General features: G+C 39.6%; 1 long non-coding RNA gene across 1 annotated transcript in view; it reads left to right on the top strand.

Moving 5' to 3' along the window:
* The first annotated feature begins 9,053 nt into the window (after positions 1–9,053).
* The window catches only part of LOC136793927 (uncharacterized), a 245,623-nt gene continuing 234,627 nt past the window's right edge, over positions 9,054–20,049 (top strand). The window contains exon 1 of the long non-coding RNA XR_010840013.1: positions 9,054–9,239. This is a non-coding gene — a long non-coding RNA (uncharacterized lncRNA). The remainder of the gene's footprint in view (positions 9,240–20,049) is intronic.

The following is a 20,049-nucleotide window of genomic DNA, read 5'->3' as shown; positions in this document are numbered from 1 at the left end:
TAAGCTTATTAAAATGGCAGCTCAAACCACTTTATCATCCTAAAGCCCTTTAATTTCATCCTAAAGCTCTAGAATTTTCCTTTATGAGCCCAGAAAAGTTTTCTTCTTCCTTCCTATCATGTGGTTCTGCTTCCCTTAGGCTCCTACTTTCTGTTATGTAAGGGAACACACAACTAGAGGTGGTGGGTGGGAGCTTCCCAAATCCCAAGTGGAAGGGGAGAGAGTTGAGACAGTTCGTAGCGTGGATTCAGTTCCCTGATTTCAGAGCTAAGGAAATTGGAATTAAGAGATATTGAGGTGACTTGCTCAAGACCATGCAAGCAGCTCATGGCTAAATGAGGACCATGGAGATGGCATCTTGATTCCATGACTAGTGGCCCCTCCACTCCACTGCCGTCCCTCAGTGAGCACTGGTCCATCTCATTCTTCTTGTCTCATGTGTCTGTTCCTCATCATATTTATCTCAGCTGTTTCAGTTCTTCCTGAATCCTTTACCTTACCCTCACATCTGGAACAGTTTTCTCCCCTTCCTCAGTCACACACCTTACTGAGCACGCATCATCCTTCAGATAATGCACTCAGTCCAGACCTTACCAACATGAGTAAGACTGTGCCCTTCTCCAGGCTCTTTCCACAGCCACTGGCCATTCCTATCTTTGGAATGTAATTCATCTCTGTGACCTCCTGGCCACCTCCTCTCTTACATTCACAGTTCTACTCTCATGCCACCTCTTCTGAGAAGTAGCCTCATCCATTCCCTCTTTTCTGGCACTTAAACTTAACTCATTGCACTGCTAGTATCTGGGTATGTTCATCACTTAAAGATGAACGCTCAACCTCTAGCATGGTTCCTATCACATTGTAGGTTTTATTTTAATAAATGCTTGGTGAGTGATTGAATAAGGGATGGGTAAAGGAATGAATCCATTGTGTGGCTGCATTTGAGGTTGTTTGCTTCCCTCTCTCCTGGAGATACCTCCCAGCCACTGTGAGAAAATCAACACATTTACTACTGCTTCTGGAGCGCCTATGACTTGCCAAAAGCTAATCTAACCCCCGTTTGACAGGTGAAGAACCTCAGCTACAGAATAAACTAACTTGCCCAAGGTCACATGGCCAGGAGATTTGCGCTGAAATTTGACCTCAAGACTGCCAAGTTTAAGTGGGTGAATTATGCTGCATTACCTCACATGTCATATGCTTATATGAATATATTCATTTATTACTTGTAAAATTGAGATATTTAATTAAAATTCTATATGAAAGACATTTTCTTCTCCAAGTCGTACTCATCCCTTCTGCTGTAAAGTAATCACTGCCTCTCACTTTATTTTTTTATGGTACTTAGATGTTCACCATGCTCCTTACTCTATATAACTTTCAAAGATTGAGGTAAATATCATGTTTTATATTTTCTGAAATGTATTCGCATACAATGAACAGTTTTTATGATAGCGTGACATTGGAAAAAGATTGAAATCTCCATTTTTGAAAGAGGGCCAAGTTGAATTCCGTGCAGTTAGGTAATCCACCCAAGGTCTCACAAAGTACGGTGGCATAATTTTGACCACAACTAGGAAAAAAATGGGAAGTAAACATGATTGTTTCTTGACTTACTTATCTCAGTATCAGATCTTTCCGGATCTTGAATATTGAATTATATACTCTAATGGAGCTGTAAGGTGTGGTCTCTCCTAAGGCAAACTGCATTTTTATTTTTTATATTTTTATTATTTTTAATTTTTTGGTGGTACGTGTGCCTCTCACTGTTGTGGCCTCTTCCGTTGCGGAGCACAGGCTCCGGACGCGCAGGCTCAGTGGCTATGGCTCACGGGCCCAGCCGCTCCACGGCATGTGGGATCTTCCCGGACCAGGGCACGAACCCGTGTTCGCTGCATCAGCAGGCGGACTCTCAACCACTGCGCCACCAGGGAAGCCCCAAACTGCATTTTTAAAAGGGTATCTTTAAGATCAAAGAAACTAAAACTCAACTGTTAAACCACAATGGTAGGATGACAGGTAATCCCATCAGTAATTTGGGCAGCAAGAAACCACTTGTACTGAGAAGTGATAAAATCAGCCTCATCCAAGAGTGAGATCTAAGTTTCTCCCATTATGACTTCTTAGTAACATCCAATGGGATGTTGATGCTAGTTTCCACTCTTTATTTTCAATTTTTATTTCCTTATCTATGAAAGAGCTCTGAGGTGACCACTGAAGTAGACCCAGGGCTGTCCAAGTCTAGCAAAGAGAGCTAGACTGACATGGAAGTTGTGAAGCACGGTCCTGTTGGAGGAAACCACAGTGCAGACAAAGTTTAACTTAAATTGTTGGATCCTAAGAGTGACTCATATTTTATGTGGAAGACAAACCCAGAGATAAGGCATTTGATTAGAATTTGCTTTGATAGATCCCCAAACTGTAGCTGGTCACTTGATTCCAGGAAAAGCATGGAAACTCTTCAGGTCTTTAAGTGTGCGTGTCCAACAGGGAGAGGGAGAGAGACAGAGAGAGAGCTGTTTTTCGTTTGTTTGTTTTTAGTTGTTAAATGGATTAAACCTTGGTGCTTGACTAAGTATGGAAATAATTGTAGTTCGGCTAATGCAACATAAAATATTCCCTAATTAAATCCTATGTGAATAAATCTATAAATCATCTGTAAATATTGCTGAAGAATATACTCCCTTTTCATGCCAGAATTCTTTTTTGTCTATTTATTTATTTATTTTTATTGAAGTATAGTTGATTTACAATATTGTGTTAGTTTCATGTATACTGCAAAGTGGTTTGGTTATACATATATATGTATATTGTATATATCTATATGCTTTTTTTGATTCTTTTCCATCATAGCTTATTACAAGATATTGAATATAGTTCTCTGTGCTCTACAGTACGTCCTTGTTGTTTATTTAGAGAGAACTGTTTCAATCAATACCTTTCTGGTGTCTAACACTAAGGTACTGTCATTGTTGTCATTTTGGTGGGTGTTTCAGTTGACTCCATCAGACGTGAGATCAGCAGGTTCTAAACAAGGATGATGCATCTGTGAATACTAACAGAGGGGACTCCTGGCTGTGGTCCCGGAGTGGAGTGGTGGACACTCAGCAATGGTTGCTGAGTGGGGAGGACCAGGGGGTCTGAGTTCCCTGGAGGCATTGGGGCTGGAGGGTAATATGCAGGATCTGGGCATTATTAACTTTTTAGTCTATTTGTGCTCCATGTGTGTAAGTGCACATGAGCATGTGTGGACTTTGTCTTTCTTCCTTTTAATATTTTAAACGGCTTTTTGCATTCTGTCCCTGGAATTGTCATAATCGCTGAACTTATTCATCGGTTACCTGCACTTTAGATCATTGGGTGCTAGAACAGGGTGAAGATTGTGGTGTTTGTGTACCATCTGCCCAGTTAGATTACTGCCTTAACTCCTTTAGGGGCTTGTCCTTCACCTATTTGCAGTTTTTCCTGTCATTTTATGTCATTGCTTGAACATCTGGCAATTAAGTGCAGGATTGGGAAATACTTTCATGATATAAACTAAGGAACTAGTAACTTTGCTCTTAATTGCTGTTTTCATATTTCAGTGCTGTCCCTCCATTGTTGTATTGCAATGATATATCCGTAGACTCTGCCACGATTACCACTAGGTACACGAACAGTGCAGAGGGCTGTGGGCTAGAAGCCTATTTGCAACACTGCCCACACCTTACAGCCTTCTCTGGGGCTCCAGATTCCTGGGATAGAAATAGAAATTTTTGCCCCATAAATATAGGTTAAATCTCTCAGAGTGCCTTTCTGTTTTGTCTTGTTTTTCTATTTGGGAGAGTAGAGGTAGATTCTAACTAAGATTATGATATTTTCTGTCTCTTTTTTTGTTTGTTTTGCATTTTTTTTCTTTTTTATAAATTTATTTATTTATGGCTGTGTTGGGTCTTTGTTGCTGCATGCAGGCTTTCTCTAGTTGCAGTGAGCAGGGGCTACTCTTTGTTGTGGTGCATGGGCTTCTCATTGTGGTGGCTTCTCTTGTTGTAGAGCACGGGCTCTAGGCATGTGGGCTTCAGTAGTTGTGGCACATGGGCTCAGTAGTTGTAGCTCGTGGGCTGTAGAGCGCAGGCTCAGTAGTTGTGGCGCATGGGCTTAATTGCTCCGCGGCATGTGGGATGTTCCAGGACCAGGGATCAAACTCGTGTCTCCTGCACTGGCAGGCAGATTCTTAACCACTGTGCCACCAGGGAAGCCCCTGTTTTGCATTTTATTTTATTTTATTTTTTAAATCTTTTCATGGTATTTTCTTAATCAACAAATGAAACATGCTTTGCAAATATATATACTCCTATGTGAATGATGGATTTCAATATTTGAAATCATGAACTAAGCTTTTAGATATAAAATGTGGGGCTTTTTCATAGGTCTTGTTCGATACTCAGATTCCAATGCAACAAATATTTATTAAATGGCTAATTTTGTGCAAGGCAAGAAATTTGCCTCTTATGGTCTGGTGTCATGTGCTGAGGACATGAGTTCTGTGCTTATAACCCAGACTGTGGCTACTGCCATGAGACCCATCTTGCAGATGAAGACACCAGACTGGCAGTGGCAGGGAGAATCAACTTGGGTGCAATGGGTCATCATGTGACTCAGGAGAGATAATTTGATGTGCAGGGACAGGCCCTCAGTTTGGAAGGAAATCTGTTTTGGATTATCCCTAGATTATTAGAGAACAGAGTGTTTCAGGGAACGAGTACTCATGTTCATTCATTCGTTCAACAAATACTGAATGAACAACTTAATGTAGAAGGCACTGAGGAACAGAGAAATGAATGAGTCATTTTTCTGTGCTCTCCTGGAGTTTCCATTTTAGTAGGAAAAACAGACTTTAACAAAAACTTAAATACTTAATTGCTACCTTCAAACTGTAATTGTCCTGAAAGCAGAACAGTAGGGTGCTATGAGAAAAATAGGAGACACCTAATTTGGATATTCTGAAAATGTGACATTTAGGCAGAAATATGAGGAATGAAATTAGCCTGGTTAAGGTGGTGGGCTAGGGGTGGGGAGAAATGTCATGATTCAGACCAGGACAAGGCATGTGATAAAGTCCTGAGGCAGGCAGATGTGGTTAGGAAACTAAAAACAGGACAAAATAGAGCTTGGTGGGTATGAGGGAGAGTGGGTATGATCAGGCTGAGGAGGTTGGCTGGCTATGGTCATGAATTAAGTAACTTTATACTAAGAACAATGGAAAGGTTTTGAGCAGGGGCACAACGAAATCAGATCTATGTGTTTCAAGAAGAGGGTCTGGCTGCTGGTGGGAAGTAGGTTGAAACATGGTGAGGAATGCAGGGACAGCAGGAACAAGGCCATTTCAAGAGTTCTAGGTATTTTCGTCGAAAGCCTCTTTGCAATAAACATCTTTGCCTCAAGCATTTTTGCCTAAACATACTTGCTGCATAACTAATTGGCCATAAGGCAATTTTGCCATAAAAGATAAAATAGCAAAAAATAAAAGAAGGGCATGGAAAAGAACATAATGAAGCATGAAAAATGAATTACAAAATTAAAAAGACATTATTGCAGAATACAAATTATTTGAATACATTTAAAATGTGCATAGATTCATGGCAATGTTGCACAAATAACTGTTTTTATTTTATGGATTGTACCTAAATACTTGTCTTCAAAGTTTTCCATTCATAGTATTTTATACATATTTTTGCTTGTTAATTCATCTCTTTGTTTGGCATCACACATTTTCTTTTTTTTTCCTTTTTTTCTTTTTCCACTAATCTTTATTTTGTGTTTATTTTTTACATCTTTATTGGAGTATAATTGCTTTACAATGGTGTGTATAACAAAGAATATATATATTCTGTATAACAAAGAATCAGCTATATATATACATATATCCCCATATCTCCTCTCTCTTGCATTTTCCTCCCACCCTCCCTATCCCACCTTTCTAGGTGGTCACAAAGCACCGAGCTGGATCTCCCTGTGCTATGCAGCTGCTTCCCACTAGCTATCTATTTTACATTTGGTAGTGTATATTTGTCCATGCTACTCTCTCACTTTGCACACTTTTTCTTTTTCACTGAAATTTCCTCCTTCATTAAGAGGGGTACCAGCTCCACAGAAGACATGCAGATAGCCAACAGGCACATGAAAAGGTGCTCAATATCACTAATTGTTAGAGAAATGCAAATCAAAACTACAGCTAGGTATCACCTCACACCAGTCAGAATGGCCATCATTAAAAGTCTACAAATAATAAATGCTGGAGAGGGTGTGGAGAAAAAGGAAACCTCCTACACTCTTGGTGGGAATGTAAATTGGTGCGGTCCCTATGGAAAACAGTATGGAGTTTCCTTAAAAACCTAAAAATAGAGTATGATCCTGCATTCCACTCGTGCATGTATATCTGGAGAAAACCATAATTTGAAAAGACACATGTACCCCAATGTTCAAAGCAGCATGGTTTACAATAGCCAAGACATGGAAGCAACCTAAATGTCCATCAACAGATAAATGGAGAAAGATGTGGTATACTGTATATGTATATGCGATGGAATACTACTCAGCCATAAAAAAGAATGAAATAATGCCCTTTGCAGCAACATGGATGGACCTAGAGATTATCATATTAAGTAAAGTAAGTCACACAAAGACAAATACCATAGGATATCACTTACATGTGGAATCTCAAAAAATGATACAAATGAACTTATTTAAAAACAGAAATAGACTCAGACATAGAAAACAAACTTATGGTTACCAAAAGTGATGGGTGGGGGGGACAATAAATTAGGAGCTTGGGATTAACATATACACACTACTATATATAAAACAGGTAAACAACAAGGACCTACTGTATAGCACAGGGTACTACATTCAATATCTTGTAATAACCTATAATGGAAAAGAATGTGAAAAAGAATATATGTATTAGAATATAAAGTGTATGTATGTGTGTGTGTCTGCGTCTGTATATATATAACTGAATCACTTTGAAAAAAAAGAGATAACAGCTTCCAAATACTGGGATGTATATTTGTAACTGAGCTTTGAATTGTATTGTGAAAAGCCTCTACACTGCTGTTTGTTCTGGGCATAATGTCACTTTTGGACACAGTCCAAAATTCTGTGGGACATATGCGTTCAATCCTGTGCCTTTGAGACCCTCAGCGTTTTTCAGATTAAAGCAATATAAAAATGGGAGTACTGGGTTTCCCTGGTGGCGCAGTGGTAGAGAATCCGCCTGCCAATGCAGGGAACACGGGTTCGTGCCCCGGTCCGTGAAGATCCCATACGCCGCGGAGTGGCTGGGCCCGTGAGCCATGGCCGCCGAGCCTGCGCGTCCGGAGCCTGTGCCCCACAACGGCAGACGCCACAACAGTGAGAGGCCTGTGTACCGCCAAAAATAAAAAAAATTTTAAAAAGGGACTACTGCGTCAATGAAGAAATGAAACGAAACTGTCAACCAGTTATTTTATCCTTTACGGCAACCATGCCTTACGGCCAATTAAGTTACACAGGGAAAACATTTGCGGCAAAAGTGTTTGTGGCAGAGGAGTTTGTAGCAGAGAAGCTTATGGCGGAGGTACCGTACACACATTTCAGCAGTGTAAGCTAGGGATGATGGGGGTTTCTGTGTGAGTTGATGCTTTACGTGCCTACTGTGTTTGGGGTGCTCCGTCCGGATTAAATGTACTAATTGAGCTGTATGTTTCATGGGTGGTTTCTCAGTGCTCAAGGTTTGGCACTCAGTCCTCTGAACCAACTATGCATCTCTCATTTTGGGTTGTATTTAAGGATAGTATGTGTAGTGCTACGTGTTTCCTTAGAGCTTAGCACCCCGCAAAGTTTAAGGCAGCAGCTTCTATGAGCTCTGGCTTTTGTACTAGGCAGTGAAGTTTTGATTGTTTAACAGCCATCTGGCTGCCAACATTCTTACTATCTTTTTGACAGTTAGCCTGCCATGCTTTGGAAATGCCTTATTGCTATGTAGCATCAGGACTCCCCACGCAGGGAAACACTCCCAACTCTGGAGGGAGTGTTTCTACATTTGAGTATAAGGATCAGAGCCCCCTGACTTTGCAGGTCAGTCCTGCCACTGCTCTGAGTGCTGCTTCCCACGATGTGAGCCACGCAGCTCCGCAGCCACTGAGAGGCCCTCCCTGAAGACAGAGCCATCGAAGAGTGGGCAAGTCTTTTCACTTAGTTGCTTACTATGTTGCATCAGGCTTTTTTATACTTGGGTAGGCTGTGAGAAACATAGTATAGTGGAACGACCACAGACTTTGGAGATAGCTCTGGCTCAGTTGTGCTGTGTGGAGCTCTGTAACCTTAAGCGTACTGTTGAACCTCTCTAAGCCTGACTACCCTTGCCTGTGAAAAAGGGCTAATGCTACTACTACCCTTCTGGGATTCCTGTGAGGACAAAATATGATGGCATATGCAATGTCTTACACAGGGCTTCCCCCACTGCAGGCATCTGATAACTGTGAGTTTCCTTCCCTATGTTAATCACATAATAACTAGCTTGCCTGATGTCTCCCAGGGGCCCCAGGCCTTCTGCGGTAATGGGATCATCTCACCACATCCTCATTTTTGATAGCTGACTTGAGAGAATTTCACTTATCTGTGCTGTTCCTTCTGAGGGCACAGATAATTAAATTTTCGGTAGAAGTATGAGGCAGATAAGACTATAAACTCTGAGGACATCTGACTATAATTTGTAGGCTGTCAGTAACATAATACAACCAGTCTGGCCTCTGGACTCTGACAAATGCACGAGAAAAGAGTGTTGCTCTCAAATAGTTGAGAGTGTATCCTTCACCTGTAAATGTGTTTAAATCTCCTTCCAACCCTTGATGATCATCTACCATGTCTTTGGATTAATAAGTCCATATACGCATTAACTACATTCAGAGAACTGCTTTTTCATTGGGCCTAAATTTACCCTTTGCTACCCTCAAGTCATGCTTCTTGGTTCTAATATTTTCTTGGATTGAGGAATAAATTCTTATTTATGCCTGTTTTCATTTTAGGTGGATGAGCTACAGTGAAAAAGCACTGGACCTGGGCTCAGGAAACCAGCTTAGAGTCTCAATTCTGCTACTTGTCATTTGGATAGAGGTGTTTCTTTGAGATCAATTTTCACACTTGTGAAATGGTGACAATTCTACTTTCTCTGCTCCCTTTCTAAGGTGGCTGTGAGGATGGAAGGATAACGTTGAAAGGTATGTGAAATGTAAAGCGTCGCTCACGTGATTTTCATCACGCAGCTGAACTGCCACAGAGATAAAAAAATAATTCTGATGTCAGGGCCTCCCCCCAATCCCAGTTTTACTGAGTCAGAGTCTCTAGGGGGGGACCCAGGCACTTCTATTAAAAAAATATATCAGTATGTGCAGCAAGGATTGAAATCCACTGCCCTTTAAACATACAGGATGACATCACTATTCACAGTATTATAGACTTCACTGGCTTCACAGGTGAGCTGGAATCCTTTGGGTTCATCTTCAGCTGAAGCTCTTTACCCCTCACACTTTAAGTAATTATTCTCAGACCTAGCTGCATCCATTTCCTCCATGCTCATCACCTGTATCTACTTACTACAGCCCAGTTCTCCAGCCACACCAGACTAGCTGCCGTTCACTGAATACCCCATTCACTTGCCTGCCTTTGTGATTCTGCTCAGTGATTCCTTGAGAGGATGTTCTTACTGGGTGTGGGGACCTGGTCTTCTTGTAGCACTAATGGAGACATAGATGCTTCAAATAGGAAGTGATCTTATGACCATTCAATTTATATTCTGCTTTATAGAGGAAAACCTTGTGACTAAAGAGGCTAAGTGACGTTCTTGAAGTGACAAAGGTAGTTCATGACAGGGTCAGGATTAGAATCCAGGTCTCCAGACTCCAGGGCAGTGCTCTTTACACGACTTACCCTAGTAAAAATATTAATTGAACACCTATTGTATTCCAGGCACTGGCTTACAGTTGTACTATAAATATGCAGAACAGTCTCCTGTATCTATCATGCCAAATACAGAGCATTTGTCTCTAGCACTTATAATTTAAAAAAATTATCCCTTTTACTATACGTAAATATACACTCAATCTTTAAATCTTTTTGGGACAGTATACTTTCTCCTAAAGTATATTCTTCTACATTTGCCTTGCCTTATGCATTTGACCTGAGTTCCATGAGGTCAGGGCCTTCTCTTCGGGGATTTCAACCACTCTCCTCAGCCAAGCTCAGATTATTAGCAGAGATGGGGCTGCTTCTGGCTCATTTTCCTCAATCCAGGCACTCACATGCAGCTGCCTCACTGTCATTCCCTTAAATTGTAGTAGTCTCTACATCTTCTAGCTTCAAGTCTTGTGTCCTGACACCAGCTCTGCAGGATTCAATTACCTGAAGTTTGTTCTCAGTATTTCACTTTGGGAGAAATTTGTCAAATATAAAAACAAAAAAAATTTGATACAAGGATTTTGTTAGGATTTACAGAGCCCAGCTTGGGCCAGCGCATACTCAATCTAATCTTCAAAGTTACCCTGTTTATAGCTATGGAGTCATGCAAGTAATCTGACTCTCAGCTCAGATTGCAACAGAAAACCGTTAAGTATATAGATTAAAGGTGTAGAAGGGTAAGTTCAGGAAGCTGTGATTTATCTTCTCGTCCTTTCTGATTCAGTTTGGTTTAGGAACAGAGATGCAGGGGTTGGAATTGCTGATCACTAGAGAGTTCTTCCTGAGAGTGGAAAGAGTAGCCTATACTTCCGTGTTTGACAACCCAGTATCTGAAGGACTCCATTGAGCAATGTGTACCAAGTTCATTGTCCTTTCAACATTTCCTCTGTGTCTTTGCATTTATGAGGCCCCTTCATTTCCAGCACATCAGCAACATCAGTTTAGAAAATGAGCAGTAGTGATGGATCAGTACTACATGTTACAAGATCACTTGTTGACTAATGTCTACGGTAGTGAAGAAAAATTAGCAAACTCATGATTTCTATGTTTCTAACACCAGAGACTAAAAAGTGTTGTGTAAAATAAGCCTGCTTTCATGAAAACCCCTAGAACTAGATTGTGAGTTTTAAATCTTGAAAGATCTATATTTCCACCTAGGGGAGCAGAATTAGGCAAATACTGAAGATTGGTGTAAACAGAGGACATACTAACTTTTAAGCTGTTATTTACTTTTTCTTCGTGAAAGAACGATCCGTGCATTTGTAGTTATTGTTTTCTGCTATGGCACTTAATTAAAACTTGGTTTTTAGCCACATTCTCGTACGCTTTTTCCATGCAGTTTTAAAATTCAACAAATACTTAGTGAATACTTAGAGTGCTCTAGGAATGATTCTAGGTGCTGAGGAAACCACAGTGGACAAATGTGTTCCAGCCAGTGCAGGAGACAAAGGGGTGTATCTTTATTTATTTATTTATTTATTTTTGACTGCATTGGGCCTTCATTGCTGTGCATGGGCTTTCTCTAGTTGTGGTGAGCAGGGGCTACTCTTTGTTGCGGTGCACGGGCTTCTCATTGCAGTGGCTTCTCTTGTTGCAGAGCACAGGCTCTAGGCATGCGGGCTTCAGTAGTTGTAGCACACGGGCTCAGTAGTTGTGGCTCGTGGGCTCTAGAGCGCAGGCTCAGTAGTTGTGATCCATCGGCTTAGTTGCTCCACAGCATGTGTGATCTTCCCAGACCAGGGCTCAAACCTGTGTCACCTGCACTGACAGGTGGATTCTTAACCACTGTGCCACCAGGGAAGCCCGACAAGGGGTGTATCTTTAAAGAGACTTAATAATATTGACAAACTTATGACAGAAGTGATGAATGGAAAACAGAGAGAACGATATTATGTCAGTATTATGACATAGTATGAGTGTGTTTCATGTTTGGTGATTGCGATCATTGTTGCTTTTGTTGTGGTCATCCATTTACAATGCTTGGTGTCAGTTTATTTATCTCTTATAAAAGTTAAATACAGTGTGTGTGTGTAAAAAAAAAAGAATACCGAAAGAAAAAAAAGGCTGATTACACTCAAAACCTGAAATCCATAGGGCTACAAATGTGATAGTGACATTTGCAAAGTGTGTGGCTATAAAACAGTAATTTACACATTTGAATTATTTTCATGAAAACACTAAACCATCTCTCTGCTAGATTTAAAATGCTATTGTCTTAGTGTTGAGAAAGTACATGAAATAAAATCAATTATGCTCTGCCAAAAAAAAAAAGAAAAAATGGAATGAAAAGGGAAATATAACCACAGATTATACATTTACTAAAAAGATAAGATGATATTTTGTAGACCTATATACCATCAGGTTAGGATAAACTAGATAAGATGTATAAATTTTTAGAGAATAAAATATATCAAAACTGACTCAAGAAGAGTTTAAAAAGTCTAAATGATCCTATAACTAGTAAAGGAATTTAACCCATTATTTAAAAGCTTCCTGCAAAGAAAACATCAGCCCCAGTAGTTTTAGAGGTGAGTTCTACTAATAATCTGAGGAGCAGGTAATTCTAAACTTTCAGATAATAAAAAGGAGAGAATATTTTGTCAGTTGGTCTCACAAGGTGACTAAAAACTTGGTGCTAAAACCAGACAAGGACATATAAGAAAGGAAAATTACATGGCAGTTTCACTCATGAACATAGATGAATGAAAATGCTAAATAAAAATGTTAGCAAATGGAATCTGGTGATATATTAACAAAATATAATAAATTACGACCAAATTAGATGTTTTTCAAAATGCAAAATGAATTAAACATTAGAAACTATATTATTGTAATTCACTATTTTGAAGTTGGAAGTGAATAAAAATATGGTAATCTTGATAAATGTAGGAAAAACATTTAATGAAATCCAACAACCATTCATTATAAAAATTATAGCTAACTGAGAAAGCAAACTTTCTGAACCTATTTAAGAGTAGCCACAAAAAGACCTACAGCAAACATAATACTTAATGGCAAAATGTTAAAATTACCATTCTGTTTAAAATCAGGAACAAGACAAAAATGCCTGGTATCACTGCTTCAAAGCAAATGGTAAATCAAGAAAAAATAATAAAATGTATAAGGATTAGAAAACAGGAACCAAAATATGTTATTATATGTAGATGAAGGAAATTTTTGAATAAAAATATGAAGAATCCATAGACACACCTCAGAAATATCAAAGGTTCAGTTCTAGATCAACACAATAAAGCAAATATTGAAATAAAGTGACTCACACAAATTTTTTAGTTTCCCAGTGCATATGAAAGTTATGTTTATACTATACTTTTATTAAGTATACAATTGCATTTTATCTAAAAAAGCAGTGTACATAATATAATTTAAAAATACTTTATTGCTAAAAATTGCTAGCCATCATCTGAGCCTTCAGTGCTTTGTAATCTTTTTCCTGCTGGAGGGTCTTGCCTTGATGTTGATGGCTGCTGACTAATCTGGAAGGTGGCAGGCAATGCTGTTTGATATCATTTTACCCAAAGAAGAACTTGCTTCAAAATTGGAGTCAATCCTCTCAAACCCTGCCACTACCTTATTAACTAAGTGTATGTCATATTCTAAATTGTTTGTGGTCATTTCAACAATCTTCCCAGCATCTTCACCAGGAGTGGATTCCATCTCAAGAAACCAATATTGTCATTGCTCATCCTTAAGAAGCAGCTCCTCATCTGTTGTGATCATGAGATGGCAGCAATCCAGTCACATCTTCAGGCTCCACTTTTAATTCTTGTTCTCTTGCTATTTCCACCACATCTGGGGTTACTTCTTCCACTGAAGTCTTGAACCCCTCAAAGTTATACAGGTTTATGGGATATTTGAGGGTTGGAATCAACTTCTTCCAAATTCATATTAATGTTCATAGTTTGACCTCTTCCCATGAATCACAAATTTTTTTTTTTTCAGTACGCGGGCCTCTCACTGTTGTGGCCTCTCCCATTGCAGAGCACAGGCTCCGGACGCGCAGGCTCAGCGGCCATGGCTCACGGGCCCAGCCACTCCGCGGCATGTGGGATCTTCCCGGACCCGGGCACGAACCCGTGTCCCCTGCATCGACAGGTGGACTCTCAACCACTGCGCCACCAGGGAAGCCCACAAATGTTTTTAATGACATCTAGAATAATGAATCTTTTCCAGAAGGTTTTCAATTGACTTTTCCCAGATCCATCAGAGGAATCACTGTTTATAGCAACTTTAGCCTTACAAAATGTATGTCTCAAATAATAAGACTCAAAAGTCAGAATCACTCTTTGATTCATGGGCTGCAGAATGGATGTTGTGTTATCAGACGTGATAACAACGTGAATCTTATACATCTTCATCAGAGCTCTTGGGTGACCAGGTGCATTGCCAATGAGTAGTAGCTCTCAACAGCAGGCTTAAAATATTCAGTAAACCATGTTGTAAACAGATGTGCTGTTTTCCAGACTTTGTTGTTCCCTTTTTAGAGCACAGGTAGAATAGATTTAGCATAATTCTTAAGGACCCTAGAATTTTGGGGATGGTAAGTAAGCATTGGTTTCAACTTCAAGTCACAAGCTACATTGACCCCTAACAAGAAAGTCAGCCTGTCCTTTGATGCCTTAAAGCTAGGCATTGACTTCTCTCTAGTTATGAAAATCCTAGATGACATCATCTTCCAATGTTTTGTCTACATTGAAAATCTGTTGTTTAGTGTAGCCACCTTCATTACCTTAGCTAGACATTGCACTTTTATCTTATGGAGACAACTTGAAGGCAACTTGAGACAACTTGAAGGCAACTTAAGACAACTTAAACCTCATGAACCAACCACTGCTCGCTTCAGACTTTTCTTCTGCAGCTTCCTTACCTCTCTCAGCCTTCACAGAATTGAAGAACATTAAGGATTTGTTCTAGATTAGGCTTTGGCTTAAGGGAATGTTGCAGCTGGTTTGATCTTCTATCCAGACCACTAAAACTTTCTCCATATCAGCAGTCAGGCTGTTTCGCTTTCTTATCATTCATGTGTTCACTGGAGTAGCACTTTTAATTTCCTTCAAGAACTTTTCCTTTGCATTTATAACTTGTCTAACTGGTGCACAAGACCTGGCTTTTAGCCTGTTTTGGCTTTTGACGTGCCTTCCTCACTAAATCATTTCTAGGTTTTGATTTAAAGTAAGAGACGTGTGACTCTTCCTTTCACTTGAACACTTAGAGGCCACTGTAGGGTTATTAATTGGCCTGATTTCAATATTGTTGTGTCTTAGGGAATAGGGAGGCCTGAGGAGTGGGGAGAAACAGGGCAATAGAAGTTGGTAGAGCAGTCAGAACACACACGACGTTTATTAAGTTTACCATCTTGTGTGAGTGCATTTCATGGCACTCCCCCACCCCCAATTACAAAGTAACATCAAAGACCACAGATCACCATAATAAGTATAATAACAAAGAAAAAGTTTGAAATACTGTGAGAATTAATCAAAATGTGACATAGAGACGTGAAGTGAGCAAATGTTATTGGAAAAACAGCGCTGATAGACTTGCTTGATGCAGGGTTGCCACAAACCTTCAATTTGTAAAATGTGCAACATCTCTGAAGTGCATTAAGTAAAGCATAACTTTGTACAGGCATATCTGTACAAAGTTTATGGTTACATCTCAGGTATGTTAAGGTTCTTGGACTCAGAAATGTAACTTACTTGAGGGGAAAGAGAAGTTTCAGGGTTCATATATGTTGGACATTAGCCATTGGCAGGCTCAGTGCTAGGTTGTTTATTTAGAATAATAATGATTATTATTACTGTAGCTACCATTTATTGGACACCAACTCTCCAGCCAAGAACAGTCTAAATTTTCACAGTTAATATTTCTAATTTTCACACAAACTGCAAGTTATTATTCAAGGTAAGATTCTCCTTATTTTACAGATGAGAAAACAGATTCAGAGAAGTAAGGTAACTTACTCGAGTTCACATAGCTAGAAATGGACAGAACTAGCATTTCAAAAAGGGTTTTTTTGTGGTCTGAGCCTGTGTATAGTAATACAGGCAGCTTCCCTAAGGTACCAAGCTTGTGTCCTGTTGATGTCCTTGATGCTCAAGAAATATCTGTGGGGAATAAAGACGCAGACATAGGGAATGGACTTGAGGACACGGGGAGGGGGAATGGTAAGCTGGCACAAAGTGAGAGAGTGGCATGGACATATATACACTACCAAACTTAAAATAGATAGCTAGTGGGAAGCAGCTGCATAGCACAGGGAGATCAGCTCTGTGTTTTGTGACCACCTAGAGGGGTGGGATAGGGAGGGTGGGAGGGAGATGCAAGAGGAAGGAGATATGGGGATGTATGTATATGTATAGTTGATTTGTTTTGTTATACAGCAGAAACTAACACACCATTTTAAAGCAATTATACTCCAATAAAGATGTTAAAAAAATAAATCCCTTAGTTTTCAAATCAAAAAAAAAAGAAATATCTGTGGACTATTTCACTTGGAGCCTGGGTCAAAAACCTGTCTCACAAAAGGATCAACTTGTCTTAAAAATCAGGAATATTGGCTTGATTAAAGCAGCTATCACATTTCAGCATGTTTTGATTCCTTTGCTCCTTCTCTCAGGACCAGAAGTGACTTCCTAGGTCTTTATGCTGTTTGGGTGCTAGAAAGAATAGAGGACGTCAGTATTAGTTTTCTAAGGCTGCCATAACAAAATAGCATAGACTGGGTGGCTTAAAGAACAGAAATTTATTTTCTCACCATTCTGGGGATTAGAAGCGGAAGATCAAGGTGTTTGTAGGATTGGTTTCTTCTGAGGTCTCTCTCCTTGTAGAGGGCTGCCTTCTCGTTGTATCCCCCACATGCTTGTTTCTCTGCGTTGTCAGTGTCCTAACCTCCTCTTCTTATAAGGACACCAGTCATATTGGATTAGGGCTCACTTTAACAACCCATTTTAACTTAAGTATCTCCTTAAAGGCCCTAACTCCAAATACAGTCACATTCTGAGGTACTGGGCTTAGGAGTTCAATTTAAGAATTTGGCAGGGGGTGACACAATTCAGCCTATAACATCAAAGGGGAAGAGTAGGGTGGATTTGCAGTCTCAGAAAAATTGGATACTTTATGGATTTGTGTCGTAATGAGTCCTTAAGGGCATTCCTACCTGGACAAAGAACAGCAGTAGGCAGCCCTCCAGGCTCCTAGGCAGTTAACAAGAGCGTGGTGGCTCACACTTCAGCTCCAGAAAACTGGACTCACTAATGAAAGGACAAATGCATGGTCAGCTCTGCACTGAGAACAGAAGCCACCAACAGGATATCCCTGCCTCCTTGCTTTCCCTTCATCTTTTAGGAAGCTTCCAAGGCCTGGTGAGTGGAAGCTTCAAAATGCCCACCCAGCTCGCCATGCATTCATCAATTCATCAACTCTGATAGGACAACAGGAACTTAGAATCGGTCCCAAATTCCCAGATGGGTTTAGAAAATAATAAATCTGTGACATTTCATGAAGTATTCTTTAAGGTCATGTTTTAGCATCAGAAACCATACAGGGCCCAGGTAGAGGAGAGCAGGGGAAGAAACCTGCATAATGAAGCCACATTTGACAGCATCCCTCGTGCTCCCTCTCCCCTATTCTTAGCTTCTTCCCATGTTCTTTATAAAACAGAAACAGAGCTTTCTCTTTGGAAGATAAATCTGGAGGCAGCCTTGAACCCAACCCAAAGGGAATTTCCTTAAGAGCCAGGCCACCATTTAGTGGTGGCCCTAGCCCAGTCCTTTAAATTGGTCAAGAGATATTGAAACTGTCTTTCCCTGCTGAGTGGGGACCATGGCTCTCTAGGGAACTCCTGTAGTCTTCATTTGAATTTACATTGACCTTCAATCTCAAATTGGTAAACTTGTGCATAGTTGTATATTATTTATTGCAGTTTTTTTAAAAATTGAAGTATAGTTGATTTATAATGTGTTAGTTTCAGGTATACAGCAAAGTGATTCAGTTATATATGTATGTGTGTGTGTGTGTATATATATATATATATATATATATATATATATATTCTTTTTTTACAGTTTCTTCCATTATAGCTTATTACAAGATATTGAGTATAGTTCTATAGTTCTGAAGGTTATTACAAGGTTCCTATATAATAGGTCCTAGTTGGTTATCTATTTTGTATATAGTAGTGTGTATATTTTAATCCCAAACTCCTAAATCCATAGTTTTATATTTAAATTGCCTTAGCATTGTGCTCAGAGAAAGACTCAAAGAATTGAGGAATTGGGAGTTAGGTCTCGAGGGTTTTAATGGGGAAAACATTCAGTGGTTTGAGTGATGGTTGGGTAAGGTTAAATGATGAGCATTTAAAGAATAATATTATTTTTTAGCCTTACATTTCTGGAGTATACCACCTTTGTCATGATTCATTGGGTTTTTTGGCTTAGGGCTTGGACTTAGAATGTTAAATGTTCTTGAACCTTAAAATTTACTTAAAGCATCACTGTGATATTTAAAGGAAAATGGTTAAACTTTCATTTTATGGAGAGAGTGTGGAGGGCAGTTAGCATTTATCAAATATTTGCTGTATGCTTGGCACTGTGCTAGTAACTTTATATTATTTCCCCATTTAATAAAAAATAATGTGGTGGTTAACATTTAGCACTAAGATAAACCTCTAGCATGGATTCAAGGCTTGGAGGGAGCCACGAGAAATGCAGGATGCCTGATCTGCTTATATCCTCTAACCTCTCCTTTTTCTCCCACCTCATTTCCCACAGGCATGGTGGCTGTACTTCATTCACTTTTATTAAACAGTGATTTGGAACAGACAGCTTTTAGGAGATGCTCTGAATTGAAATTCACCTCCAATGAAAGTCCTTACTTGACCACCCTGTCTAGAGAAGCCACCCATATCACTCCATCAAATCCTTCTATTTCATTAACTTATAGCATTTCTTACAATCCTATATTTTTCATGTTTGTTATAATCTGGATCCCCTTCTAGAATGCATTCTATCTTGTTCTCTGCTGTGTCCACAGTGCCTCAAACAGTGATGGGCACAGAGTAAGTTTCAATGGTTATTTGTTGCATGATCTATTAATGAACAGATTCAGACAAATGATAGTAACCCAACTAACTGACTGACTGGTTTGGATGAGATCATGATGTTTGGAAGAAATCAAAGCTCTTGCTGACAGTGGCAGAAATCTCAAGCTTTTCCCATGAATTCACAGTAATATAAGTCTGAACTTACTTCCAACATGCCATTGTAATGTCTGATGTATTACTTAGCTCACCAACGTATGCTTCCATTTTCTTATAATTAATATTTCCTGAGTGAGGCACCACCACCAGACACAATGCCAGTCACCACAGAACCTGGAGTAAAATAGTGAGTGGGGCTAACATTTATTGAGCATTTTCTATATGTCTTGAACACTTGTGTAACTCACCCTGCTATGTAGTATTTTATTGCTTGGATATTACATAATTTTTAAGTATATTAATCTTTTGCTGGACATATGGCTTGTTTCCATTTTTTGCTATTCATCTTATGAATATTTTAATGCATGTCTCCTGGTGCACACAGGCAAGTATTCCTCTAAGGCATTGGTTCTTATATTGTGGTCCTCGGACAAGGCACTTAGCCTCCATCCTAGACATACTGGTTAGAATTTCTGTGGATAGGACCCAGTAATCTGGGTTTTAACAAGCTCTCCAGATGATTATCATGCACATTAGAATCACCTGGGGAGCTTTCAAAAAAAACCACCAATAGCTGAGCCCTACCGAGGAGTGATTAAGTCATAATTGCTTAGGATGGGGCCAGGTGATTCTACTGTGTTGTCAGAGTTGAGAGCTACAGCTCTCAGGTATGTAAGTAGGAGTGGGATTATAGGTTATAGCGTACAGGTTTGTTAAATTTTTACAAGTGAAATCAAAATTGTTTTTCCAAAAGGGGGACTTAAAAGCTTTTGCACAGCAAAGGGAACCATCCACAAAATGAAGAGACAACCTACTGAATGGGAGAAAATATTTGCAAGGGAATTGACCGATAAAGGGTT

This window comes from Kogia breviceps, chromosome 3 (assembly GCF_026419965.1).
Source record: "Kogia breviceps isolate mKogBre1 chromosome 3, mKogBre1 haplotype 1, whole genome shotgun sequence".
Classification (NCBI taxonomy): Eukaryota; Metazoa; Chordata; class Mammalia; order Artiodactyla; family Physeteridae; genus Kogia; species Kogia breviceps.
This window is presented reverse-complemented; position numbering and strand designations above follow the sequence as displayed.